Raw genomic sequence first — 22,737 nt, forward strand, 5'->3', positions numbered from 1 at the left:
GCTCAGTGACGTCCACATCCCGTGAATGAATTTAAAAATCTGTGGCTGCTTTATACACCTCCAAATGAATGAAATGCGATAAATTCTGGATATGAAAATCTCACAGTTAAAAGAATATTCGACTTGAAATTTGGTGAAGCCAGTTCAGGCAATCCTTAGATTTGTTTAAAATAGACATTATGGCTCTTGCATATGTCAATTAAGGATATTTGTGGGAGTTAGCCTGCTATACTCAGGATTCAAACAGTGAATGCCACCAAAAAATATATACTGGCATTATTAAAGGTCTTCTCTAGGAGTGAATCTGCAATAAATCTGATTTGCCACTTTGAGGTTGTTACCACTGAGACAAGAGGCTGTTCTGTGAAAGTGCAATGCATCCCACAGCTCAATTAATGTCACTGAAGCCCATAGCCTCTTTAGATCTGCTCTCAAACCTTCTATTCAGATTTGCCTGTGAACCATTGGACAATTACCCCAAAGTGGGACATTTTTCTTTCTATCTAGAACTACTTTTAGTCAATCCTCTGCTTGTTGTCCACCTCTTCTCTATCCCAAATTGTGACAGTTGTTGAAAACATGTTGCTAATCCATGCAAGAAGAAGCAATCTGAGTTGTAATGATTAGTGTATATCCAAGTGTTATTATTGTCACATAACAGGAAATTAGTGAAATTGCAATTTGGGCCAGGATAATTGGGTGAGGCTAAAGTCATTGATAAATGGTTTATCCAATTTGCAAACACATTGTATTAGTAATATATGATGATAAACAAGCTTTGTCACTTTAAATACTGAGAATCAGCATCAACTCCAAGTGTGGGAGCTATATTGCTCTGACAGTTTCAATTCCATCGTTCGTCTGTCCAAGTCTTTGTGAGGTGATCCTTAGTGAGAAATACGGTGTCCTGTAACAATTTTAAAATAAGAAAGTCTATCAAGCCAATAATTTTTTTGCATCCAGAGCCAAGCTCCTAACTCCCCACAAACCCCGACCCCATAATTTATAATTTGCTGTGACCAGAGCCCCACTCCAACTCCTACAAGTATATTAGGTACGTTAACAATTCCTTCCTGTGGGAAGATATTTGATGAACCTTTGGATCAACACTGTTTCAAATACTTCATTGTGATGAAAGCTCATGAATCTTGAGTTTGAATTCTATTCAGAAAATTCACTGCAGTAAAGGCAGCTAACTGTACATTGGCCTTTATAGGAAGAGGTTTTGAGTAAAGTAGCAAGGATGTATTACCTTGATAAGAGCATGCCTGGAATATTGTGTGCAAATTTTGGTCTGCTTATCTAAGGAAGGGCATTTTTGCTACAGAGGGAGTGCAGTGAAGATTTACCAAATTGATTCCTGGGATGGCAGGACTGATGTATGAGAAGAGATTGTGTAGATTAGGATTGTATTCACTGGAGTTGAGAAAAATGAGGGGGGAGTCTCATTGGATCATATAAAATTTTAAGAGCTTATCTATGCCCCTCATGATTTTATAAACCTCTACATGGTCACCACTCAAACTCCGACTTCCAGTGAAAAAAGTCTCATTCTATCCTGGATCTCCTTATTAGTCAAACCCTACAGTACCTGTAATCCTTGTAAACTTTTCTGCACGTTTTCCAATTTAATCGTATCCTTCCTGTAGCAGTCCGACTAGAACTGGAGAAAATACTCCAAAAGAAGCCTCATCATGATGTCACAATTCACATACTCAGAAGGTCTGAGCAAAGGAGGCAAGTGTGCCAAAGGCTTCTTTACACTATGTCTACCTGTGACACAACTTTCAATGATTTATGTATCTGAACCCCAAGTTCTCAATTCCACAACACTCTCCAGGGACCTACTAATAATTGTGAAAGTCCTGCTCTTATTCAAAGTACCAAATGCAATCTTGCATTTATCTAAATTAAGTTTCACCTGCCATTCCTTAGCCCATTGGCCCAGTTGATCAAGATCTTTTTGTAATCGTAATCTCAGAAATAACCTACTTAGTGAATACCTAGTTTAGTATCTTCCAGGGCCACTCAGCTCCTGACTTCTTCACAGCCTTGGTTTAATCATGGACAAAAGAGCTGATTTCCAGAGATGAGGTGAGAGTGACAGCCCTTGACATCAAGCCTACATTTGACTGAGTATGGCATCTAGGAGCCCTAGCAAAACTGGAATGAATGGATATCAAGGGGAAAACTCTTCAGTGGTTGAAGTCACATTGGAAGATGGTTGTGGTTATTGGAGGTCATCTCAGCTCTGGAACATCTCTGCAGGAGTTCCTAGCCCCAACCACCTTCAGCTGCTTCATCAATGACTTTCTCTGCAGCATAAGGTCAGAAGTGAGGATGTTTGACATTGTTTGCACAATGCTCAGCACCATTTGCAATTCCTCAGATACAGAAGCACTCTATGTTCAAAAGCATCAAAATCCAGACTTGGCCTGACATGGGCAAGTAACATTCACACCTCAAATTCCAGACTATGACCATCACTAATAAGAGACAATCCAACCACTGCCTCGTGACACTCAATGGTATTACCACCACTAAATCCCCTACTGTCAATATCCTGGGAATTGCCATTGAACACAAACTCAATTGAACTCACCACATAAACACACCGCAGCGAGTCACTCACCCCCTAACTGCCCAAAGCCTATCCACCATCTACAAGGCACAAGTCAGGAGTGTTATGGAATACTCACCACTTGCCCTGGATGAGTGCAGCTCCAGCAACACTCAAAATCCTTGACACCATCCAGGAGAAAGCAGCCCACCTGATTGGCACTGCATTCAGAAACATCCGTTCCTTCCACCATTGAAGTTTGTACTATCAACCAGATGCACTGCAGAAATTCACCAAAGACCCTCAGACAGCACATTCCAAACTCATGGCCACTTCTATCAAGAAGGACAAGGGCAGTAGATATATGTGACTGCCCCCATCTTCTAGTTCCCCTCCAAGCCACTCACCATCCTGACTTGGAAATATATCATCATTCCTTCACTGTCACTGGATCAAAACCCTGGAATTCCCTCCCTAAGGCCATTGTGGGTCAATCCACAGCACAAGAACTGCAGTGGTTCAGGAAGGCAGCTCACCCCCACCGTCTCAAGGGGACAACTAGGGACATGCAATAAATACTGCCCAGCAATGCCCACGTCCCACAAATGAGTGAAAAAGAACCTTCCTCACTGTCTACTAAACCACCAATTTTGGAGTAATCTGCAGACATACTAACCATGTTTCCTTTAATCTCAATTGTTTATCATGATGGCTAGTTTTGAGTTGTTACCCCTTGGAGACCATAAGTGACTTACATACTTTGCTCATTGTGTTCCCAGCCTGGCTGCATGCTCACCTGCCCTTGTGTTCCCAGCCTGGCTGCATGCTCAGCTGCCCTTGAATTAATACAAGCTGTGACAGGAGAAGGCCTTTAATTGAATATGAACTTCCCATTTAAAAAGCTTTTCTGTCCTGCTAACAAGCAAAGTCATTCACTCACCACAATTTCACTCGATTAAATACCTTCCCTCCATCCCTCCAAACATGCCAGTGGACAAAACTTGAAAAAAAAAATTGAGACTGGAATTTCACTAATAAAGAAGGAGAAAGAGAATTCTAACTGAAACAACTTCAGCACTACAATAAAGCTCACTCTGGGAAGGGAACCACACTGAACTCATGCTTAAGAATTGAAGTTTTCACGTTACACAAACATTTGAATTACGCACTCATAAGTCTGCTCCACCATTCAATAGCCAATTCATTTATGTTTTATTTTCCTTATTCACTTCTTTCCAGATATCTTTTGATTTCCCTGCCTAAAATAATCTATCCAATTATGCCTTCAGAGGTAATGTTCCAAAGTCATACAACCTTCTGAGAAAAAAAATCTCAGTTACAATTACCAATTTGAGTTACTCAGTTTATTTGTAGATTAACATCACCCATGACCATGGCTCTCCCTTTATTAGTTGCATTCAATCTTTGTTTTTGTATACTCCTTCCTACACCATGGTTACCATTCCCACTAACAACTTCTTTCCCTGAAGTACCAAGATGTTTTCCAGGAAGAACTGGGAAAAATAAAAGATTAAAGGCAGAGTTCATGTGAACCCATAAGCCACTCACAGATATTGTAGAGCTAGGCCTCTGAACAATGTATTATGGGAGAAGATTGAAACAGAATTGAAAAGACTGAAAGACCTCTGCATCATCCAGTCCTACTTGCAGAATTGGCAGTGCCCATTGTGCTAGTGAAACTGAATAAAACTGCGTCTGTGGAGATTACAAATATCTTGGTACTTACTGATGATCTTGTGCAATGTGCCCACCCCCTCCCTCCATTGATGCTGAAAGTCTTGAGCCAATGTAACTTTATCTCTTGGGGTACACCCATTAAAGTTGGTCTCTGACCAGCCACCATGGCTAAAGACAACTGAGTGGATTACAAGCTGAAGGTGGATAAGTACCTCATCCTCAAAATTTAAGATCTAAATACAAAACTGGCTGAGGATCAAATGTTCACGAAGTTGGACATGAACCATGTCTAGCAGCAGCTGGGACTGGGTGAGGGAAAGTGAACATAACATTCATAAAAGGGTGTCTCAGTATCACTACTTGCCCTTTCAAGTTCCATCAGTGTGTGCAATATTCCAAAGCACCATGAACAGTTTACAGAAAGACTTGCAGATTGTAATTGTATATTTGGATGCTGTATTAGTAACAGACCCTACTGAAGAACAGCTTGTCAAAATTTGGAAGAAGTATAAAAGGATATTCCAGGAAACAGAAGTGCACCGTCCAGGCCATTGAAATGGTTCCCTTGGGTTATCGGGCAGAGGCTCAGGGGTTCAGCCCACGGAGAATGACACAAAAGTAATGAGAAAGGCACCAGCACCTAGGAATCTCAATGAACTCACATCTTTTCAGGGTTGGTTAATTAGTTTTGGGAGGAATTGCCCATAATGCCAATGATGTTAGGTCCACTGCATGTAATATTAAAAGAGATGGATCTGGAAAGTATCATGAAAAGAGACGTTTAATGAGGTGTTAAAGCGGGTGTTATGATCATTGTGTCTCATTCACAAAATGAGAATGTGATTTAAACCCATATGGTGTGGGGGCAGTGTTTTTCCCCCAAGATCTGTGCAAGAAAACTTAGAGACACAGAAGAACTGATCACAAATTGAGAGTAGTCATTTGTTGCATCAAAATGTTCAATTAATACCGACACAGGAGACATTTCACTGTTGTGACAGACCACAAGCTACTGTTGAGTTTATTGAAGGGAGGTAAAGGTGATCTTACCTAATTTAGCAGGAAGAATTAAAAATCAGCATATTATTTAAATACACACATCATAAATCGTTAGTAAAGAGGTATATGGGCCATTAAAAACCAGCACGCAGGTATAGCAAGTGATTAGAAGGACAAATGTATGTTAACTTTATTGTGAGGATAATGGAATATAAAATAGGAAAGTCTTGCTACAGCTGTACAGTGTTTTGGTGAGACAGCTATACTGAGGGGAGAGGCATATGGCATGGAAACAGACCCTTTGGTCTAACCTGTCCATGCCATCAATAACCCCAAACAAAATTAGTTCCACCTGCCTGCACTTGGCCCACATCCCTCCAAACATTGTGTCTTTAAAACGTTGTAAATGTACCCCAGTCCACCATCTCCTCTGGAAGTTTGTTCCACATACGAACCACTCTGGAAAAAAATTGCCCTCATGTCTTTTTAAAATCTTTCTCCTCCCACCTTAAAAATATCTCCCATTGAAATCCCCCATCTTAAGGAAAAGACACCTGCCATTCACCTTATCTATACTCCACATGATCTTATAAACCTCTACAAGGTCTCCCCTCAATCTCCTATGCGCCGGTAAAAAACTCCTAGCCTATCTATCCATCCTCTCCCCATAACTCAAGTCCTCTATTCCCAGCCACATCCTGGTAAATCTCTTCTGAACTCTCTCTAGCTTAATAATATCCCTCCTAAGAGAAGGCAATCAGAGCTGGACACAATACCCCAGAAGAGGTTTCACTGGCATCCTGTACAACTTCAATTTCTATTCACAAGGATCTGAGCAATGAAGGCAAGCGTGCTACAAGCCTACTGTCTGTTCAGCTAATAACACGATAGTTCTGTTCCTGTGTGATCCCGTATAAAGTAAATCATGTAATAGCAACACCATTTTAGCCATGATTTAGAGGAGCCACTGTTGAACTGGGATGGACAAAGTTAAAAAAAACACACACAATACCAGGTTATAGTCCAACAGGTTTATTGGAGGCACTAGCTTTTGGAAGATAGTGCCTCCAAATAAACTTGTTGGACGATAACTTGGTGTTGTGTGATTTTTTTTAACTTTATCCATTTAAACCAATGTGACTAGAAACATGTTACAGCCAATACAGGTAAGGAAAGTTTGCGTTCTACAAATAATGGTCTAAATTCTTCAGTCATGCTAAAGCCAATTCGCATTGAAAAAATGTGCATTACAGCTAAACCAACTATACTTGACTATCCTGTCTACACGTGACACTAACTTCAAAAAATGAAGTTTCTGAACCTGAAGGTCTCTCTGTTCTATAACACCACCCATGGCCCTATTTTTAATTGTATAAGTCCAACCCTTGTTTTTTTTACCAAAATACAATACCCTGCAGTAATCCAAATTAAATTCCATCTGCCATTCCTCAGCCCATTAGCCAATTGTTCAAGATCTCTTTGAAATCTTAGATAACCTTCGTCATTGTCCACTATGCTACCAAGTTTGGTGTCATCCACAAACTTTACACACCTAAATCCTTTATATAAATGACAAAAGTGGACCCAGCACCAATCCCTGTGGAATACTGCTGATCACAGGCCTCCAATCCAAAAACAATCCTCCACCATCACCCTCTGTCTCCTACCATTAAGCCAATTTTGTTTCCAGTTGGCAAGCTCACCCTGAATCTCATGTGATCTAACTTTACTGGTTAGTCTACTATGCAGAACCTTGTTAAGGCTTTACTAAAGTCCAACTAAACATGTCTATTACTCTGCCCTCAATCTTTTTGGTTACTTCCTCAAAAAACTCAATCAAGTTTGTGAGACACCATTTTCCTCACACAAAGTCATGCTGACTATCTCTAATCAGTCCTTGCCTCTCCAAATCTATATAAGTCCTATCTTTCAGAACCATCTCCAACAACTTACCCACCACCGATGTTAGGGTCACATATCCATAATTCCCAGGTTTCGCCTTACTACCTTTCTTAAACAAAGGCACAACACTAGCCACTCTCCAGTCATCTGGCACATCACCAGCAGTTATAGCTGATACAAATATTTCTGCAAGGGAAAAAAAGCCACAACGTTTTCCCCCTAACTTGCCACAACGTCTTAGGATATACTTGATCTGATCCCAGAGATTTATCCACCTTTATGTTTTCTAAGATCTCCAGTACTTCCTCTTGTGTAACATGAACTGTTTTCAAAACATCAGTATTTATTTCCCAGAGTTCTCTAGCACCCATTTCTTTCTCCACAGTAAAAACAAATGCAGAATATTTAATTAATAACTGCCCCACATCCTGAGGTTCAACACAAAGACAATCTCTTGATCTCCTTCGTTTCTCTCTTGTTCTTAAAGCATTTGTAGAATTTCTTGGAATTATCCTTAACCTTATCTGCCAAGCTTATCTCATTTTTTTGCCATCCCGATTTCCCTCTTAAGAATGCCCCTACTCTCATTATACTGTTCAAGAAATTCATTTGAACCCAGTAATCCATATCTAATATATGATTCTTTTTTACTCTTAATTAGAACCTTGATATTTTTATTCCTCCATTGTTCTCTAATCCTACCAGCATTACTTTTTACTCCAACAGGAACAGAATGGCTGTGAACTCTCAATATCACACTTTGTAATGGTATGAGATGAGAACTTTAGGAAGTTGATTTGAGTTGACAGGAAAAGTGATGTCTAATGAGTGGGAGACTTTCTTCTTACTTCAACTAAAAAACTAACTTTTATGGAAGGCTGATCATTTTCCATAATTTTTTTTAAAACAAATAGAACTATGGTCACTAAACCGAAAGTGTTCCCCTACTATCACTTCAGTCACTTGCCCTGCCTTATTAACTAAGAGAAGGTCACGTTTTGCTTCTTCTCTAGTATGAACATTTATGTATTAATAGGCAATGGTAAACGTTTAAAATAATTAATTAATAACCTGCATTTACTGAAACCAGTGCAAGCACAATATGTAGTGCTTTAGATCAGGTGGAGGGTGGGTGGGCAATGGAGGGAAATTGGGAGAAGAGTTCCGGGGATTCTTTCCCTCCTGCCCTCAACTCCATACTTCACCACCCCACCACCAGCACTTCACCCCACACATCCCGCCCGCAACATTCCCTCCTCCAATGTCCTGACTGTCTGCTGCTGAACCTCATTTCCAAAATGGCGTGCTTCAAGTTAGGGTCTGGGCTACTTTCTTGAAATGTGTTTTCAGGGAGTCTGACCTGGTCCATAACAAAAGGAACATTATTGATTGTTGAATACCAAAATAGAGCCACCACCTGCGGGATACATAGGCTAGTCCCAGCCCAAGACGGACAGTTCTGTAGGCTTGTATTTTCTAATCAACTTGTTCAGAGATATTATTACACAGTCAGGTAGATGGGTGACTACTAGAAGAGATAGGCAGCTTGTGCAGGAGTCTCCTATGGCTATTCCCCTCTCGGACAGGCATACCCTTTTGAATACTGTTGAGGGGATAGCATGTGGCACCACAACTGGCTCTGCTGTAAAACAGGGTCGGGCAAAGTTCAAGCGAGCAATGGTAGGAGACTTGCTAGTTAGGGGCACATTCAGGTGTTTCTTTGGCTGCGTTCAGGACTCCAGGATGGTGCGTTGCCTCCCTGGAGCCAGGGTCAAGGACAGCTCTGAGCAGTTGCACAAAATTCTTAATGGGGAGGGTGAATAGCCAGAAGTTGTTGTGCATATTGGTACCAACGATATAGTAGAAAGAGGTATGAGGTCCAGCAGCATCAGTACAGGCACTTAGGAAAGAGGCTGAAGAGCAGCACCTCGAGGGTATAATATCTGGTTACTGCCAGGGCCACATGCAAGTGAGGCAAAAAATAGAAAGATAGGACAGATGAATGCATGGTTAAGGAGCTGGTGCAGGGGGCAGGGTTTCTAGTTCTTGGATCATTGGGACCTCTTCTGGGGAGGGGTGACCTGTACAAGAGGGACGGTTTACACCTAAACTGAAGGGGAACCAATATCCTCACAGGGAGGTTCAGTAGTGCTACTCTGGGTTGGGGGGGGGGGGGGAGGTAAAACTAGAGTGGCGGGGGCTAGGAACAAGAGCAGCAGGTCAGCAAGCAGAGAAATTCAGGGGAAGGTAAATATTGTGGCCAGTAAAATCAATAAGAAAGGAAAGACAGAGACAGGTAAATGAACATAATAATACCAATGGACTGGTGCGTTTATTTCAATGCAAGGAGTATTATTGGCCAGGCAGATGAGCTTAGAGCCTGGATCAGTACATGGGACTATGATGTTGTGGACATTTACAGAGAGGGACAGGACTGGCTCCTCAATGTTCCAGGGTCTCATTGTTTTAGATGAGATAGGGAGGTAAAAGAGGTGGAAGAATTGCATTACTAATCAGAGAGAGTGTCACATCTATACTCAGAGAGAACGTACTGGAGAGCTCATCCACTGAGGCAATATGGGTAGAACTCAAAAATAGGATGGGTGCAGTCACTCTGATAGGATTATACTAGAAGCCTCCACCCAACAGCCATCAAGACATTGAGAAACAAATATGCGGGCAGATAATGGAAAAATGCAATAAAATCAGAGTTGTCATAGTGGGTGACTTTAACTTTCCCAAAACTGACTGGGAATCACTTAGACCAAGAGGCTTAGATGGGGCAGAATTTGTTAGGTGCACCCAAGACAGTCCAACTAGAAGAGGGACCATGCTGGATGTTATACTAGCTAATAAGCCGGGCCAGGTGACATCTGGAACACGCACTTCACATTTACATTTGAAATGAGGAAACGTTAGGGTCTAGGCGACCTTCTTAAAATATCTTGAGGGGGTCTGGTCTGGTCCATAACAGATGATCGATGAGGATAGAGCAGTGGGCGTTGTCAAAAGCCTCGTTAAAATCCGTTTAGACAATGTCCCTCATGGTAGGCTCATCTAGAAGATTAAGATGCATGGGATCCATGGTGACATGTCCCCATGGAATCAGAAGTGACTTGCCCATAGAAGGCAGAGGGTAGTGATGGAAGGGTGTTTTACAGGTTGGAGGTCCATGACTAGTGGTGCCCCACAGGGATCCAGACTGTACCTCTGTTTGTGGCACACATTAACTAAATTGGATGAAAATGTAGATGGGTGGATTAGTAAGTTTGCAGACAATACAAAGATTGGTGGAGGTATGGATAGTGTAGAAGGTTGTCAAAGGTAAAAGCAGGATATAGATCAGATGCAGATATGGGGGGAGGCATGTCAGAGTTTAATCCGGGTAAGTGTGAGATGCTGCTCTTTGGGAGGAAAAGTATACAGTTAATGGCAGGACTCTGAATAGCATTGATGTACACAGGGGTCTTGGGGTTCAAGTCCATAGCACCCTGAAAGTGGCTACACAAGTAAATAGGGTGGTGAAGAAGGCATATGACATGCTTGCCTATACTGGTCGGGGAATTAAGTACAAGAGTCAAGATGTCTTATTGCATCTTTTAAAGGTTTTTGTTAGGCCACAGTGAGAGTACTATAGTCAATCCTATTAGCCACATTACAGGAAGAATGTGGAGGCTTTGGAGAGGGTACAGAAGAGGTTCACCAGAATGCTGCCGGGATTAGATGGTATGAACTATAAGGAGAGGCTAGAAAAACTTGAGTTATTTTCTCTGGAGCAGTGGAGGCTGACGGGAGACTTGTTTGAAGTCCATAAAATTAAGAGATGCACAGATAGCGAAGATGTTCAGAACCTTTTTTCCCCCCCGCAGAGTTGAAGTGTCTAAAACTGGAAGGGCATGCGTTTAAGGTGAGAGGGGGACAGTTCAAAGGAGGTGTGAGTGGCAAGTTTTTTTTAAACACAGAGTGGTAGGAGTGTAGAATGCACTGCTGGGGTAGTGGTAGAGGCAAATATGATAAGGATGTTTAAGGGACTTTTTAGATAAGCGCATGAATATGTGGAATGGAGGGAAATGGATCAAGAGCAGGCAGAAAGGATTAATTTAATTTGGTATCATGTTCGGCACAACATCATGGGTAAAAGGATCCATTAATGTACCGTATTGTTCTGTGGTTCTATACTCTAAGGTGGGACTTGAACCTGGGTCTCCTGGCACAGAGGTAGGAATGCTACCAGTGCATCACAGGGCTCCTCAGGGTCTACTCTTTTTTCCTTCTGGAAGTGCTATCACACAACCAGTTTTTTTCTCTCCCCACCAAATCACTGTGGGGTTTTTTTTAATATTAACCACCACTGGTAAATCACCAGCCAATTGTAGCCAACCGCCAAAAAAAGTGGGGGAGGTGTAGGAAGTGGGGGGAGAGGAGAGGACGGGGGTCTTGAGTGTCCTTTATTAAAAAACCCTGAGTTTGCTTTTTCTCTTCGTATATCGGGTGATGTTATTAAATGCAACCAAACAGCTTTACCACCACCACCAAACCACCATGATTTTGTTGATTTTAGCTATTACCTATCACCAGTAAATCGCCACGTCGCAAATGAGATATTTACACACAAAGCCCACAGCAAGCTATGCAAATCATCAAAGTGAGGAAGGGTTAGGGGCAACAGGAAAAGGTGATTACTGGTCATAGTTAGTAGTTTAAAACAAAAGTCAGGGTGAATTGGTTGCTCAGTTGCATGTGACAACCAGGAAAAGGTGGGGTGTTGTAAAAAAAAAGAGGGAGGAGAAAAGAAGCAGACCTGTTCTCCCCTACCCACCAACGCAATGGGACATGGAGGTGCAGTAATAGTTTCTTTACCTCTGTGCCAGGAGGCCCAGGTTCAAGTCCCACTTATATTTGAGGTGTGTGTAAAAACATCCCTGAATAGTTTGAGTGGAAAAACAAATAAAGCAGACACCTGCACCCTTCCCATGGGCCCTTGTGGTGCAGTGATAGTGTCCCTACCGTTGAGTCAGTCAGTAAAAGTTCAAACCCTACCTACATTACAAGTGTGTAATGACAATTTGCGTGGAGGCTGAAGAGATTAGAGAGACACTGAATGAATACTTTTCTTCAGCATTCACTCAGGAACAGGACATTGTTGCCAATGTGAATATTGAGTCACAATTAATTAGAATGGATGGCTTTGAGGTATGTAGGGAAGAAGTGTTGGAAATTCTGGAAAGGGTGAAAATAGATAAGTCCCCTGGGCCTGATAGCATTTATCCTAGGATTCTTTGGGAAGCAAGGGAGGAGATTGCAGAGCCATTGGCCTTGATTTTTATGTCCTCGTTGTCTACAGGAATAGTGCCAGATGACTGGAGGATAGCAAATGTGGTTCCCTTGTTCAAGAAGGGGAGTAGGGATAACCCTAGTAACTATAGGCCGGTGAGTCTCACTTCTGTTGTGGGCAAAGTCTGAGAGAGAATTGTAAGGGATAGGATTTATGAACATCTGGATAGGAATAATGTGATCAAGGATAGTCAGCCTGGTTTTGTGAAGGGCAGGTCGTGCCTCACAAACCTTATTGAATTCTTTGAGAAGGTGACTAAGGAGGTGGAAGAGGGTAAAGCGGTAGATGTGGTGTATATGGATTTTAGTAAGGCGTTTGATAAGGTTCCCCATGGTAGGCTACTGCAAAAAATACAGAGGTATGGCATTGAGGGTGAGTTGGAGGTTTGGATTAGGAATTGGCTGGCGGAAAGAAGACAGAGGGTAGTAGTTGATGGTAAAGGTTCATCTTGGAGTGCAGTTACCAGCGGTGTTCCACAAGATCTGTTTTGGGACCATTGCTGTTTGTCATTTTTATAAATGAGCTGGAGGAGAGGCTAGAAGGTTGGGTGAGCAAGTTTGTGGATGATACGAAAGTCGGTGGAGTTGTTGACAGTGAGGAAGGATGTGGCAGGTTACAGCGGGATATAGATAAGCTGCAGAGCTGGGCGGAAAGGTGGCAAATGGAGTTCAATATAGGTAAGTGTGAAGTGATTCACTTTGGTAAGAGTAACAAGAAGATGGAGTACTGGGCTAATGGTCGGATACTTGGTAGTGTGGATGAGCAGAGGGATCTTGGTGTCCATGTACACAGATCTCTGAAAGTTGCCACTCAGGTAAATAGTGCTGTGAAGAAGGCATATGGTGTACTGGCTTTTATTAGTAGAGGAATTGAATTCCGGAGTCCTGAGGTCATGTTGCATTTGTATAAGACTCTGGTGCGGCCGCATCTGGAGTATTGTGTGCAGTTTTGGTCGCCATACTATAGGAAGGATGTGGAGGCACTGGAACGGGTGCAGAGGAGGTTAACCAGGATGTTGCCTGGTATGGTAGGAAGATCGTATGAGGAAAGGTTGAGGCACTTGGGGCTGTTTTCATTGGAGAAAAGAAGGTTTAGGGGTGACTTGATAGAGGTGTACAGGATGATTAGAGGTTTAGATAGGGTTGACCATGAGAACCTTTTTCCACGTATGAAGTCAGCTATTACGAGGGGGCATAGCTTTAAATTAAGGGGAGGTAGGTATAGGACAGATGTTAGGGGTAGATTCTTTACTCAGGAATAGAGAATTCGACGTTTCGAGCATAAGCCCTTCATCAGGCATCTCTCTATTCCTGAGATGCTGCCTGGCCTGCTGTGCTTTGACCAGCAACACATTTGCAGCTGTGATCTCCAGCATCTGCAGACCTCATTTTTTACTCGTAGATTCTTTACTCAGCAAGTTGTGAGTTCATGGAATGCCCTGCCAGTAGCAGTGGTGGACTCTCCCTCTTTATGGGCATTTAAACGGGCATTGGATAGACATATGAAGGATAGTGGGCTAGTGTAGGTTAGGTGGGCTTGGGTCGGCGCAACATCAAGGGCCAAAGGGCCTGTACTGCGCTGTATTTTTCTATGTTCTATGTTCTATCTCTGATCAGATTGGTTTAAATAAAAATGCTGATAATGAAGGATATCCTTCAAAGTCAGGTGGGAAGATCACCTTTGAAAGGGATGCAAAGAAGTTGCAAAAGGGCTGGAAGACCAAGAAAGTGGCAGATAGAAGTACAATGTGGGAAAACAACGTTATCCACTTTAGTTAGAATGATAGAAAAACAAAATGAGTTAAAATGGAGAGAGAATGAGAGATGGGGAAATGTTGGTATTTAGAAGGATAAAGATGTCATTGTACTTGAATCATAGAAAGTACACATGCAGGTAACAGAATAACAGAAAATCATATACATATCTTATGCTTTTTATAAAAAGAAATTCGGTCATAAGAGAAAAGTAACTTTGCTGTAATTATACTGGGTATTGCAGAGAACACATCAAGAATATTGTGTGCACTTTTGGTTTCCTTTCCTAAGGAAGAATGTATGTTATATGAATGGGAGGGGTAATCATTGAAATATGTACAGTTCTTAAATGATTTGACAAGGTAAAAGCTAAGCAAGTCTCTACTCTTTAGGGAATCTAGCAATATCTGGTCACAGTTCTTGAATATAAAAAGTGTTTCTCATTTAGGATTGAGATTTAGGATTGTTTTTCAGACTGGAGGCCTGTGACCAGTGGAGTGCCACAAGGATCGGTGCTGGGCTCTCTACTTTTTGTCATTTATGCAAATGATTTGGATGCGAGCATTAGAGGTACAATTAGTAAGTTTGCAGATGACACCAAAATTGGGGGCGTAGTGGACAGCGAAGAGGGTTACCTCAAATTACAACAGGATCTGGACCAGATGGGCCAATGGGCTGAGAAGTGGCAGATGGAGTTTAATTCAAATAAATGCGAGGTGCTGCATTTTGGGAAAGCAAATCTTAGCAGGACTTATACACTTAATGGTAAGGTCCCAGGGAGTGTTGCTGAACAAAGATACCTTGGAATGCAGGTTCATAGCTCCTTGAAAGTGGAGTCACAGGTAGATAGGTGTTTGGTATGCTTTCTTTTATTGGTCAGAATATTGAGTACAGGAGTTGGGAGGTCATGTTGCGGCTGTACAGGACATTGATTAGGCCACCGTTGGAATATTGGGTGCAATTCTGGTCTCCTTCCTATTGGAAAGATGTTGTGAAACTTGAAAAGCCTCAGAAAAGATTTATAAGGATGTTGCCAGGTTGGAGGATCTGAGCTACAGGGAGAGGCTGAACAGGCTGGGGCTGTTTTCCCTGGAGTGTCGGAGGCTGAGGGGTGGCCTTACAGAGGTTTACAAAATTATGAGGGTCATGGATAGGATAAATAGACAAAGTATTTTCCCTGGGGTCGGGGAATCCAGAACTAGAGGGCTTAGGTTTAAGGTAAGAGGGTAAAGATATAAAAGAGACCTAAGGGGCAACTTTATCACGCAGAGGGTGGTACGTGTATGGAATGAGCTGCCAGAGGATATGGTGGAGGCTGGTATAATTGCAACATTTAAGAGGCATTTGGATGGGTATATGAATAGGAAGGGTCTGGAGGGATATGGGCCGGGCGCTGGCAGGTGAAACTAGATTGGGTTGGGATATCTGGTCGGCATGGACGGGTTGGACCGAAGGGTCTGTTTCCATGCTGTACATCTCTATGACTCTATGACTCTATTTGAAGAAATTTTTATCAAAGGCTTGTTAACATATGAAATTGTCCACCATTTGGATGCTGTGGATGTTTGATGTCAAATGTATTTAGATCAACAATTGCCAGGTTTTGTAAAGGACTTAAAGTTTATGGGGATAGGGTGGAAAGGTCACAATCCTTTCTAATTGAAACTAAGACAACGGCTGAATGGTTTACTACTGTTCCCAGCTCTTATGCCAACAGATGGGAGTAATGGATGGAGATCTTTCAGGAGGCTAAAATCGAACAGGATTTAAAAAATGAAATTGTAAGAGCCAATGTTACAATACCCAGCTCGGAATTTCTTTCACCAGCTTGATAAAGTGTAACTTGCAAAAGTAAATTATTTCACAAATCCACAAGATAATGTAGGTTCCCATTTGATTACAGATCACAATTTTCTGGGAACTCCTGCCACCTCTTTGTTTAAAAATCCATTTATGGAAGCTGGGCAATCGTGACTGGGTCAGCATTTATTACCCATCCTAACAGCCCTCAAGAAGGTGTAGGTGAATGGCCTTCCTGAACCACAGCAGTCCATTTGATCCAAGTACCCTCTGAAATGTTGTTTAAAGGGACTACATTAAAAGTTAAACAAATTATGTAATAGAATCGAGCTGGTTACAGTGCCCAGGAATACCATTTGAGTCACTGTCACCTATGCTCTCTTTAAGGGCAGCCCCATTCCCCAATTGTTTTCCAACAGCTCAACAAATGTTTTTTTATCTCCCCAGATAATGCCAGAATTGAATCTTTCTCTGCCACATTCCCAGGTTGTGCATTCCAGATCCTAATCATTCACTGAGAAAAATTTGTTCCCCTGATTTTGCCACTGTATCTTTGGCAAGCAGACTTGAATTGATGTCTTCTGATGTCAATTATAGGTATACAGAAAATAGGAACAGGAGTAGGCCATTCAGCCCTTCACATCTGCTATACCATTTATGATCATGGTTGATTGTCTAATTCAATAGCTTGTTCCCACTTTTCCCCCATATCTTTTGTTCCCTTTTGGGCAGCACGGTGGCACAGTGGTTAGCACTGCTGCCTCACAGCGCCTGAACCCCGGGTTCAATTCCCGACTCAGGTGACTGACTGTGTGGAGTTTGCACATTCTCCCCGTGTCTGCGTGGGTTTCCTCCGGGTGCTCCGGTTTCCTCCCACAGTCCAAAGATGTGCGGGTCAGGTGAATTGGCCATGCTAAATTGCCTGTAGTGTTAGGTAAGGGGTAAATGTAGGGGTATGGGTGGGTTGCGCTTCGGCGGGTCGGTGTGGACTTGTAGGGCCGGAGGGCCTGTTTCCACACTGTAAATCTAATAAATAATTAACTTCAATTGCTATATCCAACTCCTTCTTGAAATTATACAATGTTTGGGTCCCAACTACTCTGTGGCTACAAATTCCACAAGATTGTCACATTATGGGGTGAAGGGATTTATCCTCATCTCAGCCCCTAAATAGTTTGCCCTGTATCCTAAGACTGTGACCTGTGATTCTGGACTGTCCTGTCATTAGGAATATCCTTCCTACATTTACCTTGTTTGGTCCTGTTAGAATCCCTCCACCAAATTGGACAATTTAATTACATAATTGATTAATATAAATGATTTGGAGTATTGAGGGCAAAATCTCTAAATTTGCATATTACATTAACCGAGGCAGTGCAGTGAATTGTGAGGATGATGCCGAGCGACTCCGAAGGACATTGACAAGTTGGCCAAATTGGCAGATACCTGACAGATCAAATTTAATGCAGAGAAATGCGAGGTAATATATTTTGGTAGAAGAAATATAGAGACACAAGGCTAATGGTACAACTTTGAGCAGCCGTACAAGAGCAGAGAGTTCATACACTTGATTGTCTGAAGGCAACCAAGCAAGTTCAAACAGTTGTTAAGAAGGCATTTTGGATCCTTCGGTTTATAAATAGAGATATAGAATATAAAAGTAAGGAAGTGACGCTGCATTTCTACAAATCATTGGTCAGTCTCATATTTGGAATAATATGTTCAGTTATGGACACCTCATTGAAGGAAAGATGTTAAAGCCCTGGAAAGAGTTCAAAGGAGATTTACTGGAATGATACAAGAAATTAGGGATTTTAGATAGAAGGATAGATTAGAGAGATTGGTCTTATTCCTATTGGAGCAGAGCAGATTAAGAAGTGATCTTTTGAGGTAGGAGGAGAAAGTAAGGTCTGCAGATGCTGGAGATCAGAGCTGAAAATGTGTTGCTGGAAAAGCACAGCAGGTCAACCTGCTGATCTTTTGAGGTATTCAATATCATGAACAATCTTAATAGGGTAGTGAGGGACATTCTAATTCCAATACATGGTAAGTCAGTAACTTGGAGTCACACCTTCAAAAGCTGGGAGTGAGGTGAGGTGAAATTTCTTTACTCAGAGTTGTTAGGATTTGGAAGGTGAGGAGGGATTACATTCTGGAGGGCAAGCTGTGGGGCAGGAGGGGGACAGGTGGATATATGTTCTAGCAGATGCTTGCAGCAATCTCTCTCATATGTAGCAAAGGAACATTCTGTTTGGTCGCCCTCGTTTTGATTGTGAAACCACTACAGGAATGTAACTGATTAATGTAAACATACAAATAAATGAGTATGCAATAGATTTAGTGGAATTATTGCCAGGACTTTTGTTCAGAAGTGTAATTTCTGTTCAATGATGCCTCATTGATGTAAACAATTATTTGTAACAAGCTTCATATTTTATTTATTGAAGTAATGGTAGCAAAGTTCATTTCAAGTCTTGTTTTTAAAAAAACTAATTATTTTCCTCTATGGAATATTTGAACTGCCCATTGGCAGTTTTCTAAGTGCCTTTTACTTCTTCTCAAAGAATGATCCTCATCCAGAATCCGCAAACACTGAGTTTTCAGGAAATGCTATTGGTTAATGTTGAGGAGTAATTGCAGTCAATCTCTCACTCAGTAAGGTCCTACTGTGCAGATCTTTAAAAATCAGACCAGAGACCTTTCTGAATGGTTCAACTTCACCCCAACATTACATTAATCAGAGAAGTCAGTTCCCAAATTTCATAATGTGGCAACTAACAAGTCTGTGAGCCAAGTGTCAGATCTACTGCACAGAAAAATTCTTCGGCCATTGAGTCTGTTTTGATTAAAAACAACAAACTAACTATTTTGATCCCATTTTCCAACATTTGACCTATATCTAGCCTTGGTATCACAAGTTTATATCTAAATACCTTTTAAATGTTATGAGCATGATGTCTGCCTCTACCACTCTTTCAGGCAGTGAGTTCCAGATTCCCAGCGCTCCCAGTGAATTTTATTTACCTCACATCTCCTGTGAATCTACTACCCCCTCAACTAAAATCTATTCCACCTTCTCCCTTCCCTTGTCCCCCTCACACCGCCACCATCGCTTCCTCTAAGGGAAAAACTTCCTGTCTGCTCTGTGCCTGTCATGATTGCACACATCTCAATCATGTCCCCCACCCCCTCAATCTCCTCCGCTCTAAGGCAAACAATCCCAGTCTGTCCAATCTCTCTTTAGAACTGAAACTCTCCAGCCCAGGAAACATCCTGTTGTTGAGTTCACAAACAATTCTGCAAGTATTTTTGCTGTCCGTCTACCAGTCTCTAGCTTCCCTGCTCAGGAAGTTCAAACATACACAGTCCACCCTGCCACATTGAACGTCATTTATTTCGTTGTTATTGCTCACAAACCAAATTTAGCTTCATCACTGAACCACCAATTCCACCATTGGGCCAGTTACTGGCCGCCGAAAACCCGAAATGCGCATTTTGACACAATTTTCGGGAAGTTATTGATATGGAGCCAATACCTAATCAATAAATGCGTCGTGCTTTAAAAGATTTTGACTGGGAATTGATTTTTCTTGTTTAGCGGGTCTGGCGGGATTAATGTAGACAGGCAGATGCCATCATGGCTCTGAAGTATTCACTGTTTTCTCTGTATATTTAAATCTGAAAAAATAACCACACTGGAAGTAAAGTATTTATATCATTTTGGCTTTGTTTGGATTTGTATCATTCATTGTTTCATTTTAGTTGTTAGATTAGTGGCAGCAGTGTTACTAACTGAAGGAATTCCAAACAAAGTCAATTTGTTCCACCTGGAGATTTTCTTTAGTTTCTTGAAGTTTCTTCAAACTTTCAGCGTTAATAAACAGGAAATCAGAGAATCCCTGGAGTGCGGAAAGTGGCCGTGCGGCCCATCAGTCTGTACCAATCCTCCAAACCAGATCCTACCTCCACCACTCCCCGCCTAGATCAGAGTGGTGCTGGAAAAGCACAGCCGGTCAGGCAGCATCCGAGGAGCAGGAAAATCGCCATTTCGGGCAGCAGCGGTCATGAATGAGCTTTGCCTGAAACATCGATTCTCCTGCTCCTCCGCTGCTGCCTGACCGGCTGTGCTTTTCCAGCACCACCCTGATCTAGACTCTGATCTCCGGCATCTGTCTCATTGATTCCTTCGCTTACCCTACCTCTGTAATCATGTATTTCCCATGACTAATGAATACAGTCTGCACATCCCTGAACACTATGGGACAATTTAGTATGGCCAATTCACCCTGACCCGCACATCTTTGGACTGTGGGAGGAAACCGGAGCACCCGGCGGACACAGACACGGGGAGAACGTGCAAACTCCACACAGTCAGCCGCTGAGGCAGAAATCGAACCCGGGTCCCTGGCGCTGTGAGGCAGCAGTTCTGAAATATTTTCAACTCATTCCTGCGTTCTCTGTTAACTTTAGAAAGCACTTTTCCGGCTGCTTTCCTGTTGTGACAAGTTCACAGCGATTTCAATGAGCAGGGGGTTGTGGATCGGAAATCTCCCTGGCTGAGTCATGCAGAGCTGCAGCCTATTGTTCTGGGGATGTGGGGGTCGAGTCCCACAACAGCAGTGGGTGAGCTTTGAGTTTTAAAAAAGCGTGAAGTTTTAAAAATCTCTCGTGGGACCTGGGCGTCGCTGGCAGCTCAGTATTTATTGTCCGTCTCTACTAGCCCTCGGCAGCTGGGAACTGCCCGGAGACCCGGTCACTCTAATAATATTTGTAAAAACTCACCTGATTCACTCATGTCCTTTCCTGCAGCTTTCCCTCTCTCTCTTGCTCCCCGTTTGTTCTTGGTGTCCAATTGGTTTCCCATTCTCTAATAATGTCCGTTTCGTGCTGATAACAAGAGTTAAAACGATTTGAGAAATTGTTGAGAGGTGCAGTCCTATCGGAAGGAGCGGCTGTGTCATCTTGGCTCTAGCTCCTAACCAACCGAGAAACCCAAACCCTAACCCATGGAGCTTCCTGACTTTATCCAAATGCTCGGTCTCTGCCTTTCTGTTCGGTTGAGATTCGCTCATTCGGATGCAATCGATCAGCGCAAGAACGCTCCAACTTGTTTATGGCTGAAATTCAAGCACTTGCTTTCAGTTTTAAAAAGGTTTGATGTTTCCCTCTTCCTAATTTTAGACTGCAACTTTAGAAACAAAACAAACCCCGCTGTTCTAGATCCAAACCTCCCGAGCCCTGTTCAAAGGTTTCCCCTTAGAGTTTATTTACCTGAAAATGTGTTGCTGGAAAAGCGCAGCAGGTCAGGCAGCATCCAAGGAGCAGGAGATTCGATGTTTCAGGCATGAGCCCTTCTTCAGGAATGGATTTACCTGGCCGGGTCATGTTGCTTCCTTCGGGAATCTGCTCTGGTCACCAACATTTGGATTCACTCCGTCCACTGCGGACTCTGGAAAGATTGAGGGTTAGAGTCACCTCTTCACTTTCCTGTCCCACCGCTGGATCCAAAACACTAAACACTTTTAGAAACTTTTGGAATCAGCCTGTTCAGAGTTGTGAATGCACACCTCTGGAACAGATATGACTTAAACTCAGGGCTCTTGGCTCAGAGAAAGGGACACTACGATCCAGAATCCGATTTCGAAAGATCGATTCTTGGATTGTGGACCCGAGTCCCTGAAACTTCCGGGACCCGAACCGTAAAGCGTTCCACATTCTGACACTGAGATAGGATTGGAAGAACCGAACGAGCTCGTGTTAGACATGCCGTGGATTCAATGCATTTAGGAACTAAACTGCCTCTACTGAAGAGATCGAGTTGGAAATGTTTGAGATACTTACAGGAGAGTTCTCAGCGTCGGGCTGTTCCCGGAACAGGAGCTGCTCCGAGTTCTGCTCCGCGCTCACTTTTTATGCTTTGGATCCGGTGACAATTGGTTTATAAATCAGAACCGACCGGCAATCCGAACCGGAATTCCGTTACCTGTTGGGATTGATAACGAGTTCTGGTAACAAACAGTCATCCTGCTGTTGCTAATCTGCAGCTCACAGCTCGCATTTTATACTCAGCATTCTCCGCTGTGCAAAAGCGCAAATACATTTATATTCAATTCTCCCATTCAATGGCGATATGTTAACCCCTTTTGGATTAAATTCTCAAAACGTGCACACATTCATTCACGCTTACGCACGCAGGCACACAAATGTAGACTCGCGTTGGGGTACATATTTGCTTTCATCATTCACTTGCTCTCATTACAACAGACTAGAACACAGAGGCGGACACACCTCCCACTCACCCCGACAGAAAGCATTTAGTGAACAGGGAATCCTTTCAGTCCATTTGTATTTGAAAAAGTGTTTAGATCTACGCTTGAGATGACAAAGCATACAAAGCTATGGGCCAAGTGCTGGAAAACGAAATGAAAGTTATTGGGTACTGCAGATGCTGGAGATTAAGAGTCAAGATTAGATTGGTAAATACAGTATCCGAGGAGCAGGAAAATCGACGTCTCGGGCAAAAGACCTTCATAGTCGATTTTCCTGCTCCTCAGATGTTGTCTGACCTGCACTACTCTAATCTTGACTGAAAATAATTAGAGCTGAAAATGTGTTGCTGGAAAAGCGCAGCAAGTCAGGCAGCATCCAAGGAACAGGAGAATCGACGTTTCGGGCATAAGCCTTCTTCA

General features: G+C 42.5%; 1 long non-coding RNA gene across 1 annotated transcript; it reads right to left on the reverse strand.

Moving 5' to 3' along the window:
• Positions 1–711: 711 nt before the first annotated feature.
• On the reverse strand, positions 712–21,987 carry LOC132825981 (uncharacterized). The gene is made up of 4 exons (XR_009645831.1): positions 21,890–21,987; positions 21,320–21,497; positions 20,831–20,935; positions 712–907 (listed from the first exon to the last, which is right to left on the reverse strand). It is a non-coding gene; the product is annotated as an uncharacterized LOC132825981 (long non-coding RNA).
• Between the last annotated feature and the right edge of the window lie 750 nt (positions 21,988–22,737).

The sequence above is a fragment of the Hemiscyllium ocellatum genome, chromosome 21 (genome assembly GCF_020745735.1).
Source record: "Hemiscyllium ocellatum isolate sHemOce1 chromosome 21, sHemOce1.pat.X.cur, whole genome shotgun sequence".
Taxonomy (NCBI): Eukaryota; Metazoa; Chordata; class Chondrichthyes; order Orectolobiformes; family Hemiscylliidae; genus Hemiscyllium; species Hemiscyllium ocellatum.